This window comes from Teleopsis dalmanni, chromosome 2, assembly GCF_002237135.1.
Source record: "Teleopsis dalmanni isolate 2A chromosome 2, ASM223713v2, whole genome shotgun sequence".
In the NCBI taxonomy this organism is placed as follows: domain Eukaryota; kingdom Metazoa; phylum Arthropoda; class Insecta; order Diptera; family Diopsidae; genus Teleopsis; species Teleopsis dalmanni.
In genome coordinates this window covers 58,472,775-58,486,081 of record NC_051847.1, presented here as the reverse complement: position 1 = coordinate 58,486,081, position 13,307 = coordinate 58,472,775, and the positions used below count along the sequence as shown (strand labels likewise).

General features: G+C 25.0%; 1 protein-coding gene across 3 annotated transcripts in view; it reads right to left on the bottom strand.

Moving 5' to 3' along the window:
* The window catches only part of LOC119677836 (kinesin-like protein KIF13B), a 170,396-nt gene that overhangs the window by 41,332 nt on the left and 115,757 nt on the right, over positions 1–13,307 (bottom strand). The window lies entirely within an intron of this gene.

Below are 13,307 nucleotides of genomic sequence, written 5' to 3'. Positions count from 1 at the left end.
ATAAAATAACACACTTCTAAATAGCTATACTTGTAGGTCGAGCAAAGAGAAAATTTTCAATTATATTTATCCGTAGTAGTGCCTGAAGTGATTTATTGATTGATCTCAATGCTAATGCTAATGTTGGTATCTATATTTATGATTATAAAATGATATTATTGTATTGATACTCATTAGGCTGGTAAATATTATATATAGTATTATATTAGACAAAAATTACTATCCCGATTATGAAAAATCTATTAAAGCAAACATAAAAACTATTGTTAAACTCTATTATACCAAATATAATTCAAAGTTTTAACTCTCCGATTTTGAAACCAAAAAACAAAAAATTATTTTGACTGATTCAAAATTATAAAGATAACGAAACATTTCAACTATAAATAAAATTTATATTAGTTAATAATTCCAAAAAAAAAATTATTTTTTATATAAAAGAAGAGTTTATTTCAAACTATATTTTATACTTTATTTTTATATATTATTTTATATTGCATAATGAGGTTTTATTTTTAATCCTTTTAAAAAACTTATTTATTTTATTTTTTGCTTTTAAATAATTAAGATATATTTTAAAATGAAACATAATTAATTTATTTATATAATTATTATTATATAAATATAAAATATACATATAAATTATGTGTATAAACATCATACTTAATAAATACATATGTCTATGTGCATATTTGGAATTTAAATTTTAATTTAAAACATATTTCATTAAATTAAAATTACAAAACAACCGTCGAAGAAACGTCCAAATTATTAAAAACAAAAAATTAATCTTCTAAATATTTATTTTTTTATGAAAACCAAAAAGAATGTTATTTTAAAAAAAAAAAGAATATATTTAAAATTCATATTCTGAATTTATTAAAATTATTTAATTTATTGCATAAAAAATATATAAAAATTAATTATGTATTATATTAAATAATTACAAAAATTGTTTCAAATTAAATGAACAATTTAAAATTATATGTAAATTAATTAAAAATTAAAAATTCATTGATTGAGGCACAAAATTTATGAAGCATTAAAATTCCTCATAACAAAAAAGACCTAAAATATATACCTACAATATAAATATAAATATATATATGTGTAAGAATATATATGTATTTATATATGCCAGCAAAATATATAAGATTCATGAAAAAAAAAACAAAAATAAAAGAAGCTAAACTGAAAATGAAAATTGATGCATTTAGAAAATAAAAACCAGAAAAGTCAAGAAAAAGATCTAAAGTCATTATATAACTGATCAAACTAAGCTAAAATAGTTTTTTGAAAAGCTTTTTCATATAAATATATATATATATACATATATAATATATATGAATTAAAACTGTTTAAAGATATATAAGAAAAATAAATCATAGGCTCAAATTGCACAGCAGTTGTTAACGCTTTAAAAAAATTAAATACTAAATAGTTAAAAAAAAAAATAATAATAATAACAGACTAAACATCATAAGAGGTAAAAAAATGCATCATGACAAAAAATTCATTAAAAATATTTGAATTTAAACAGAAATTCATTAAATTCAGCAGTAAAAAAATTAAGAAAATCGCATAAAAACCGCAGTTCAAACATTTCAGCAATTCAGCGTAGTTCGAGCTTACATTCTATAGTTAAAGCAGTTGTATTCAGCTTCGCATGATTGTTAAGAGCTTTATGCCCGCATATTCATGCCATCATGATCCTTTGATGTAGAACTTTTAGTACCTTGATTAGTGTGAAAGTATCAAATTAATAATAATTATAACATTGAGTATTAATTATTAAAAAAAAATATCTTTCTCGGTATTATAGACAAAAATATTACAAGTATAGCTTAGTAGAGGGAGAAAATTCCCCAGTGCCCCTCATATTCTTATCAAACATATTCCAAAAAAAAAAACATTAATACAAAACTTATATTTTGCTTGAAGATTGATTAGAGTAGTATCTTTGTTTGAGGAGATATGTATTGGCATTACAATATTTGATTGCTAGACAGAAAAGTTCTCAATGTCCCTTATGTTAGTATCATGTATATTCAAGATAAAATGCTTAAATTTTACTTGAAGATCGATTAGATTAGTATCTGTGTTTGGGAAAATATGTATTCGCATTACAACACTGTAATAGTAAATGGAAAGAAATACTCAGGTTGTGAAGGAATATTTGTATGTTGAAACCATCCATATAATCCTCACTTTTGTAAACGCAAGTCTATAAAATATTACCCAAACAACTATAGAAAATACCCATGCGCCATTACAGAGCAGACCATCGCCGAATTACTTGTTATTGTCCAATATTTTCAGAACGCAATGACTAACTTGTATGCGAGATCTGTAGGGGCCTCTTTTTTATGAGGATCTTGGTCAAGAAAAACAAATTTGGAGGACATTAAGTTTCAAAATAAGAGAACAAAATTTAACTGGCTGAGACATACCTTAAGAATGCTCTCTAATCAGATTTTAGATAATATTCAACAAACATCTGTGGATCTATATCTGAATTCTCGCGAAGCCATGACCTTTCTCTACTCTGAAGAAGTTTTCTAATTAGTATTTTTGCTAGTTAAAAAATATGCAACCGTACTCTTCTCCTTTAGTTACCAGAGTGAACCAGTCTACTACCCAAAGACACTTGTCACTGATAAATGTTTCAAATTTAAATCGAAATCACATCAGGGAAGGAATCAGAGCAGATTTTCCCAAAAACGAGAAATTGCACTGCTAACAACAAGGTGAGCAAGTCTTCTTGGTTCACCCTATCAAGCCTTCTCTTTTCTGGCAAAGTACCCAGACTTTACATATAAGCAACGTTCTACATCTCAAATGCAGACTTTTCGGATATCGGTGTTCCTCTTGTAATGGATAAACTGGTATTTAACATAAAGAAAACAAGAAAACCTGAACACTTGAATATTCTTGTCAAATCACAATACTAACTTGGTTCAAAATGGACCAGCTACTCCTACTAAAGCGAAAAGAATTCAGTCCAACAGCATCTGTACTTACTTGTCACTGCCCTTTAAGAAGGTATGTAATAAGACTTGGTCTGCTTTCTATTAAGTTTTGTCGGGACTATAGGTCTGTTGATGAGAAGAAAAATGAACTCATGAAGAAAAAAGTGCTCATCATTGGGTAAAAGAAGATTTAAAATATTTGGGACCACTTCTTAACGAACATGAGAAAAGTAAATTCATAGACTCAATAAGTTGTTTTCCTTTTAACTGAATGGAAGAGAGAGTCATGCATTGTTAATGAGATACCGTGCATGTACTAGATATATGAAAATTCTGCCTTATGGTCATTTATCAGGTTTGGCGTCTATACGGAAATCCAAATATAAATACATAATTCGTGCTATCACAACGTGCTGTTATTCAACCAAACCAACCTAAAATATACTTCTTTTACTTTTTTATTGAACGATTTAAACCTGTTTTTAATAATAGATATATTTAATTACTGCAATACTCCCAGTCTAAACAAGATAAGTATAATGCTAGTAATAGTCTATTTGGAAAAATTTAAATGTATTACCTATTCATTCATTTACCATAATCAGTCTTCAAGCAACGACCCACAAAGATCAAATCGAACCAAGCAAATTATTAAGTAGTATAAAACTAATTACCATTCTAGATCGTACTATAAACTCGTACTCGTAGTCCTCAAAAATTGTGAAATATTGAAAATTAATTAGACCTCTTAGCTAAATAGCGCCTTAAAACCGTTGCACTCATTAGAAAAAAGCAAATCTTAAACTGGAACCATTTTAGTATTAATTAGAGTATCTTTTAGGATACAGAAGTCCTGCTAGTATATTTAATACAATAAATAAATAAATACTCGTATTTAAAAAATTATTAAATAAAATAAAAAATTTTAAAAGAAAATTTAAGAATGCACTCAAAGACTTTTTGGCCTGGGTTGATATTATTTGATATTTATTATTGTAATGTACAGAAAAATGAAAAATTGCACAGTTATTTTTGCAGCTTGTTTTGTGAATAAATAAATTTAAATTAAGATTTTGAAGTTTTAAAGTTTTTTCACTAAATTTGCCACGGCTTACGCAATCACATGAACACAGCTCACAAAAATTAACAATTTTTTTCAATTCACCAACGCCAGTTGACAAAAACAATAAACGAAATCGTTCAAACGACCGCAAAGAAGCAATAAACATGAGCAAATACTTTTGTAATTTTTTTCACTAACAAATTAAACAAAATAAAATACCATTTAATACAAAATAAACTTACAATAGAAATGAAAAAAATATTAATTTAAAGTTTACTTTTAATCTACTAAAACTAAAACCAAAAAACAAACCCAGATTTTAAAAATAAAAATGTTTTATTATTACTGTAACAACAAGAGAATTACTAAGCAGTATGAAGTATTAAAAATAAAAATAAAAATAATGAAATTATTATATTAATTATATATTAAAAAATAAAATAAAATATATTTAAATATTTATTGCGAAAATAACGCAAACAAATATATATATACAGACATATATATATAATATACATTATTATTAATATTAAATATATTTCAGAAAATATAAAAATAAATTAAATAAATAAATAAATATAAAAATTTATTTAACTCCAATTTTGATGTCTTAAAGAAAAAATAAAATTTATTTAAAATACCAAAATTTAAATATAAAATAAACAAAAATATTAAATATACAAAAAAATTGACTTCTTATTTTTTGTACTGTACTTGTACTTGGGGTGTTTGAAAATTCTTTAGCCCGAACATGAAGAAAATAATTCGTAGTGAACTTAACAAAATTCTTTGACTCTACAGTAGCCGATCCCAAACTCGGTTGAAAAAGAAGGAATCAACGTGATCAAATAATCTGAATGCCTTTTTGAACATCATAGCGTCTCAGAAAGTAGGTGAGGACAAACAAGTCTTCTAGAACTCACTAAGAAAGCGGGTCACCATAATTTTTCAACTCATTGATTAATCTTTGAACATTAACTAATATTTACATATACTCATAACAGACATGAATCAAAACCACAGCAGAACTATATCTCCACGGAACAACCGGTTCACGGCTAATCCCCCTGCCAGTGCAGCAGGCGCATCGCATATGGAGACGCCCAATTCACGTTTGAGTGTCCAGATGACTGAAACCGAAGAGGCCCTATGCTCCACTTAGGAGAGAAGGATAGCAGTAAAGTAGTAATAACATATTCTTTTGATATTATAAACAATGCTTTAAAAGGCAGTACTGAAAATATTAAGTCTTTTATCCATCCTTCCAGCACAAACATAAATTGCCTCGCGGACGTTTAAGTGTACTATAAAAATTTGCAACAAGATTTATCCGAGCAGACTAATAGTATAAGATACGTAAAGCGCATACCTAAGTACACCGTGCTTTTTGTAACTACTTCTACTTCAAAGTCGTTTGTCCACAGTTCGTGATTGTAGTGTTTTCGATACCGCTCTTACTTACAAATAGGGCTAACAATTCTACATAAAATTTTCACTCGGAAGTACTCGTGAGTATGTGAATACTGGTAGGCTCATTGTATTATATACTGTAATAGCTTGGTTATTATAGTAAGGTTTCTAGACTTTAAGACCCTTAACAGACTTTGTTGGATTTAAGCAGCTATTCCTGTATTTTTCCATTTATTTTATTTTTTACTGTTAAAATTGATCCAATCTAATTGAATGATAACACCATTCCAATGTCACACCCACTATTCTGATTATTTGACCAGCTGTAAACAATTGACTTTCAAAAGTAAAGTTTATTTCGATGTTTTTATTGCAATTGCACCCCTTAAGTATTTCGTTTTTCCTTCGTGAAGGTGTAACACCATTCCTTCCGTCATCTATTCTATCTTAACAAAACGTTCTTATACAATTTATTTCGACCTTACAAAGATGAAAATATCATCTGCTTATGCCAATATCTGTCTGAACTTTTATCTGACTTTTTTATAGCACCAAAAAATTTCAGATTACTTTCTTCAACACCCGGGTTGAGGAGGAGGTAAACTGCTTCAGCTTACACAGCAGTAAAACGTGAATTACTGACTGCAAATATGATCGCAGCATTTTACTTAATAAAATATACCAAGACTATATAAAGACTATTTTGAATGTATAAAAACTGCCAAAAATAATATTGGATATTGGACTGAAATTGTGTTGGATATTGGAGAAAAAAAATTGCAGGTTTTTCGACATTGTAGCATATTTATATTTTTCAAGAACGCATTTGGATAATATTGCATGAAGATTTAGACATGAGAAAGTTTTCCAGGAACAAAATATCGTTGTTTCTGACATTGAACTATTATCTCAATCATTAAAATATTTCTAAACCTTTATTAGAATGGTTTAAGCACAACTTGGTGGAATTTCTGTACAAGCTCTTTAATCCACCACCACATTTCGAATACCACAGAATATTACCAATATTAATATGATAATATGAAAATATTAGAATATTACCACAATATTTTAAAATTAAAAAGTAAAGACCTCTGAGACCTAAAAAAAAAGAGACCTAAAAAAAGAGACCTAAGTGAAACTCGTGAAATAACAATACATAGAGCGGAGTAGATATGTTAGTTGACAGTAACTCCATAAACGGTCTTACATAGAATTTCAATTATTAGACATTGGATAATGTATGTAAAGGTTAAGTAACCACACATAAACAAAGTAGCCACGAATGATGGTTACTATGGATGTGCTATATGACACTAACTCCATAAACAGACTTATACAAAACGTCGACTATTGCTATTAGGCAGTGGAAAATAGAAGATTGAGAAACTCTGCATTAAAATATTTACGATATTTAAATTAGATTTTTTTATCACAAATTATTTGATCAATATATACATATGTATATACATCTGTGAAATAATTTTTTTATAAATGTGTAAAATATTATAAGTTTTAAAATTTGATTGATTAACTTGATTGATTAACACAATTTAATAAAAAATATATTCATTGTGCTTTCATTTTTTTTGTTTTTTTTGTTATTTTTTTAAAGGAATTCTTACTCTCCCCTCTTGCTGCAATATCTGGTTGACACACTTAACATCTATTGTTAAGTTAATAATAGCGCAATTCACCAGAAGCAAACATCATTTCATATCATATTATTTTGTTATCAAAAACTTGTTTTGAAGGTGTGTTTAGATGTTAATTAAATGAAAGCAGAAGAGGTTATCTTTTAGTGACACAAATCACCGCATATGCATATCTGTGACATATATCTACATATGCATATATGCATGTACACATTTATATATACACACTTATTCTAGCTAATGGTTTTAGATTGCGATAAAAGATTTTGTTTTTGTTTATTTGAAAGCAGTAAACAAATTTTCTATTTTTAACTAATTTTTAATTATAAAAAAACAGTTATATAAATTCCTTTATATATGTATGTATGTATATTTAAAGTCATTAATATATGTAAAAATTATTAATTCCTTTGCAAATATGTGTATAATGCAAATATGTATATATGTGTGTATACAATGTCATATTGTAAAATAGATGCAATTGCTTTTTGATATATGTTTAACTTAACTTACGATTATTTCCCTAAGACTAACTACTCCCCGCTTTTCGTGAATCAGTGAGCAGGCTCAAAACAATTGGAACTATTATTATTGTTCATATAAAGTGAAGCTTAAGACTATTTCCATATAAACAATTATTATCAAATAAACCACACAACATTCAATTAAATTATTAAACTCACTTACCTTATTTAAAAAAAATTGTATAAAAATTATGTCCTCACATTCCATAACAGGGTAAATATTATAACCACAAATCAATTAAAATTTCATACATACTGTACAATATGCATACTATACAATGCACAAAACAACATAGTACCGTTCTTCGCTATTTGCATATTTAATTGATTACCATTAAATTAAAATACATGTATTTAAATTAAATACATGTATGTATGTACGATGTATGTATGTATGAAATTTCAACAAAACAAATTTCAATTTGTGCACTATTTTTTTTTTAATTTGAACACTGTTCACTTGTTTAATTATCAAGATTTACCTCAATTGTACAACTTTATTATTAATTACACTTCCGTATTTACAAGCCAAACTTCGCAAGTGAACTGACTAAACAAACAAAAGGGGGCGTAAATTTCGCCACTCTCTTTTCTTTTCTTTTTCGCAAGTCCCGTTCTTCAAGTTAAAATTCTTTTAACATTAAAAATGTTTATAAGAAGCTTCATATGAAAATTTTTAAATCCAACGGTAATTATCCCTCTTCTGTTCTGTTCTTCTGTTAAAGCTGGTAAATATTGTTTTCTGTTCCTCTTCATGCTCAGACTAAATGTTAAGTGATCTGTACGGAAGATGTGCTCTTGTTTAAAGAAAAAAACAAAAACAACAAATTAATGTTTTAAACTGAAGGAGCTTGTTTGAGCTTTGTTGTGTAATGCTTCCATGCGTGAGTGACGTTTACTTCGTAATTGACATATTCGTTAAATTAATGAAGTAGTGCAATTCATATGCATTGTTTACTATTTTTGGTATATGTATATCGACATTTATCTTATAATTATAAAAAATAAATTATATGCGCACAAGAATTCTGCTTCAGATAGAAAAAAGGAGGTAATAAATAATTGAATTTTGAAAAAAATTTACATTTAAAAATTTATAAATTTAATTAAAGTATAAATTAAAAAATTGAAAACCAAATTGAAAATATTATTTATTGAGAAACTTGTTCTTAGAAATAAGGACATTCTTAATGTCTGATTTATTTACTTTAGTAAATTGTTTTAATGATTCATTTATTCTAATAACACAAAATCATATTACGGTCCCTTTGTGTATTGAAAACAAAATTTTATGATATTCATTAATATTAAAATGTTCAAAACTAAAAGAAATATAGTGCTTAAGGTACTCACTATTCCATTTATAAAATCTTCTCATTAATGTAGTATCCTTCTAAGTATTATTTTATGTATTATCAATATAAATCCTATTACTCCGTATGATATTAGGCTGATTGACGCGACAAATGAATAGGGAGAGCAAATATCACTGCGCCATCTAATCATAAAAATTTGAACTTACTGTTCAATCATTATTTTCCGTCAATTCCTATAATATATGCAAACCATTCAAGGGATTGAAATATTATAAAATGTACAAGTATATACTTTTAACTCATCAGGTTGGAAATGTCTGTGACTTAACACATATAGCTTACATTAGATTGTCTATAATCTTATTATCTTATACTGGATTCACACGAGATTTTTGTTTGTAATCTTAGCTGTCAAATGTTGTTGCTTTAAATGCAAAATGAAACTTTTTGTCAGCTAAAACAAAATAAACAAAACTACTGTGAATCCATTGTTATCTTATTCATTGATAAATTAAAAATTTTTTTAAAATTTAAAACAAAAAATGCGTTAGTTTTAATTAGAAGCAGAACCATCGCAATTACTCTTGACTTTGTATGTTAACACTCAAGTCCACGGTTCAAAGTACCCAGGGTACAATTTCCTGACATTTGCAGCTCGAAAATTATATACGGATAATTAAACCAATCGATTTTTTTACTGTACCATTTATATTAAAACTGTAATATAATATTCTTGAGCGGTCTAATTGATCATTTCATTAAATGACCTATAATTTATTGTTTATATATAAATAAATTATATTTTAGTAAAGTAAAAATTATTAGCCCGCTCAAAAATTATTATTTAATTTTTGATCACAAAAAAAATAAATATTTTAAAACTGTTATAAATAATTAAGTAAACATTATTATAATTTTTATAAATTTATTTGTAGCAAAAAATTGGAATTAGCATAAAAATTTTGCATATGTGCTTTAAATTTAAAATTGACATAAATTTTTCAATTATTTAAAATTATTTATTTTTTGAATTTATTTTTTTTAATTTGCATGTATAGGTTTTACTTTCACATATTTTCTTATATTTAATCTTAAGTAGCAAAAAAATTTGGTGCAATTGCAAAAATTAGAAAAATATTTAATAATTTCATTTAATATAAAATATATATATGTATATATATTGTTTCAATATTTGTAGTATGTTATGTACAACCGCTTTTAATATAAAAATATATGTATATATGTATATAATATTCATGTTTTTGTATATTGAAATTTCAATTAAAAATTTTGTATATATTTTAGTAATTTTTGAATATAGTTAAAGAGGAAATTCTTTAGAGAGTATGCATTTTTTTTATAATGTATATATGTTAATTAGACAGTAGAACAACAATAAATAAATTACTGTAAATAAAATAAAAAATTAAAAAAAATACAAAAAATTACTGTTTGGAATAAATTTAAAAGTTTCATATTACAATGAAATAATAATTTTGTATTATTGGAAAAATTGTTAACAAATTTATAATTAAAAAAACTGGCGATATTCTTTCAGATCTCAAAACTAATATATACAAAAGCATAAAGTTTTAATAAAATTATGACAAAAACAATAACAACAAGCTTTTAAATCGGTTAATTGTATTAACACTAGGAATTATAATTATTGAAAGGAATAATTTTAATTATATTATTTATGCACGGAATGCCCCTTTAATACAATAATTTATTTTTCTTAAACAGAATTGATTTTTACATTACATTAATTGTTTAATAAACACAATAAACAATATAAGAAAACACACTTTGAATAAGATGTACTAATTACATATTCTAAAATAAAAAATTCACACTATGTGTGTATTTTAATAATTATAATAATAATTAGATATATTAAACTATATATAATATGTTTACTCAAGTCAAAAAAGTTTGAATAGGTAAAGAGTTTTATTACAAAGCAACTTATCATCATTAATGCTATACCATACTTTATGTTTTATGTGATGTTATGTATAGGTATAATATTTAATCACCTACTTATTACTAATACGAATATCTCTCAACTATTTAATTGATTGTTGTATTATGGATGCTATCATCGGATAAACGCTTTTAATTTTGTTGTCTTATTGTATCACTATTACCACTGCCTAAGCTACATGCCAAAAACTGCTCGCTCTTTATCAAATTTTAGAAAGATAATATTCTAAAACAATTTGAAGAAAAGCTATAAACTACCTATTTTTTGGTTCTATTTTTTGGGCACACCATTTCGATAGCTGATTTTAGTAGCCTATATAGCTTATTTGTAGAGATATGGAGGCTTAAAACTTTAAACTTTTTACATTAATTGTTTTAAAAACAAGTTCTTAAGCCATCAAGTGCCAACTAGAGAGAGCATATGCACATTTTATATTGATTACATAAACTGTTATCATCATCTAGTAGATATATGTCTTGTTAGTAATCATGTAAAAATTTCCAACTTTTAAACCTGATATCTCGAAAACCAAATTATATTAAGCCGTAAAAGAGCGTGCCCATGAAATTGGAATGGTGCATAATCTAGTAACTGTAGTTACTAATAAGATTACTAATTAGAGTGATAAGTTCTTCTTGTCTCTCTATAGGAAGCAAGTTTTAAAACGAGAATATACCGGCACTAATATGTCCCGCGTAGAATAAAAACAAGAAAGAGCTAACATTTGAGATTTACATGCAATTGATGCAATAGATCCAACTTTTATAATGGGAAGTCTTAACCGAACTGTGTTAGAGTCACAAAGAGTTGGGCTTTATTATTTTTATTCTGTTCGGAGCATCATATGATTAATTATTAATAATTCTGATTAACATATATAAAAACAAAAATTTTTAAAATTGCATTGTATAGCCATGTGAATATAAAATAATTATTATTTTTTAATTTCAAAATTTAAATGCTCATTACATTAATGGCTTCAAACAAAACAAAATAAAATTTCTTTCCTAACTATTTAAAATTAAATATATGTATTAATACTAATATCCATATATACAGTTTTTAAATATATAATTAAAATTTATTTTTAATATTTTTAAAAATTCTTTATATAATAATTAATATTTATTTATAACAAAAGAAAATATTTCTATATAACAAAAAAACTTTTTGCAAGTAGATTTTGTGTAATGAAATTCAAATTTATAAGTAACTGTTTAAATAAAATATAATATTCAAACAATTTGACTAAAAACTTAAAAAGTTTCTTATATAAAATCAATTAATTTAGTATTTCTTAAATTTAAAATATATCAGCATTGATTAAATAAATGCTAATAAAGAAAACAATTTATATAATTTAACTGAAAACATAAATGTTTTTTTTTTATAAAAATAGATATATTGTACAAATATCTCATTAATTAAAAAAAAAATCAGCTTGACTTAAATAAGCATTAGTAAAGTAAATTATTTACACAATTTGACTGAAAACTTAAAGTTTTTTACATAAACAAAAAATATTTTAATATCTCATGAATTTAAAACAAATCGTCATTGAATAAATGTGTGCTAATAAAGAAAAATATTTATACAATTTGATTGTAAGTTATTTATATGAAATAATATTTAAATATTCATAAATATTCATAAAATTTAAATCCAAATCGATTAAATAAATGCTAATAAAATAAAATATCTAAATTCATTGACTGAAAACATAAAAATTTTATATAAAAATAAATATATTGTATTATTAACTCATAATACTTTAAAAAACAAACTTTAAAAAACATCAACTTGGATTAAATAAGTATTAGTAAAGTGAGTTATTTAAACAATTTGACTAAGAACTTGAAAAGTTTTTTATATAAAATTAAGGGTTTTAAAGATACAATCGATTTCGAATATTTGAATGAACCACTTTAAATGTTCGAAAGTTTAAATGTTCTCCCATAAAATATACTGAGTATTTGATTTTATTCTTATTCTATTTTATACAATTAAGTATAAAACCAAATACTCGAACACAATATGGTCCTCTAAGATTTTCGAGTCAACTACTAGAGCACAAGCATTCTCGGACATTGAAATGCTTAAAGCTTTGAAGAATACAAATAATATTTGAATCATTAAGTAAGATAGATATTTCAGTATCTTGTTAAGTTTAAAATAAAATATTAGAAATTTAAATAGTGTTATTGCTTTGGAAAATAAAATTAAGTTAAATTTTCAATTAAAACAGTCACAAGATATGTTCTATATCTTTATAAATTATATAAAAACTTACTATTACTTTACTATACATATTAATATTATTTTATAACCTAAAAAATTAAATTTATTAACAAAGCTCTAATTATTGTTTTTAATTAATGCGATA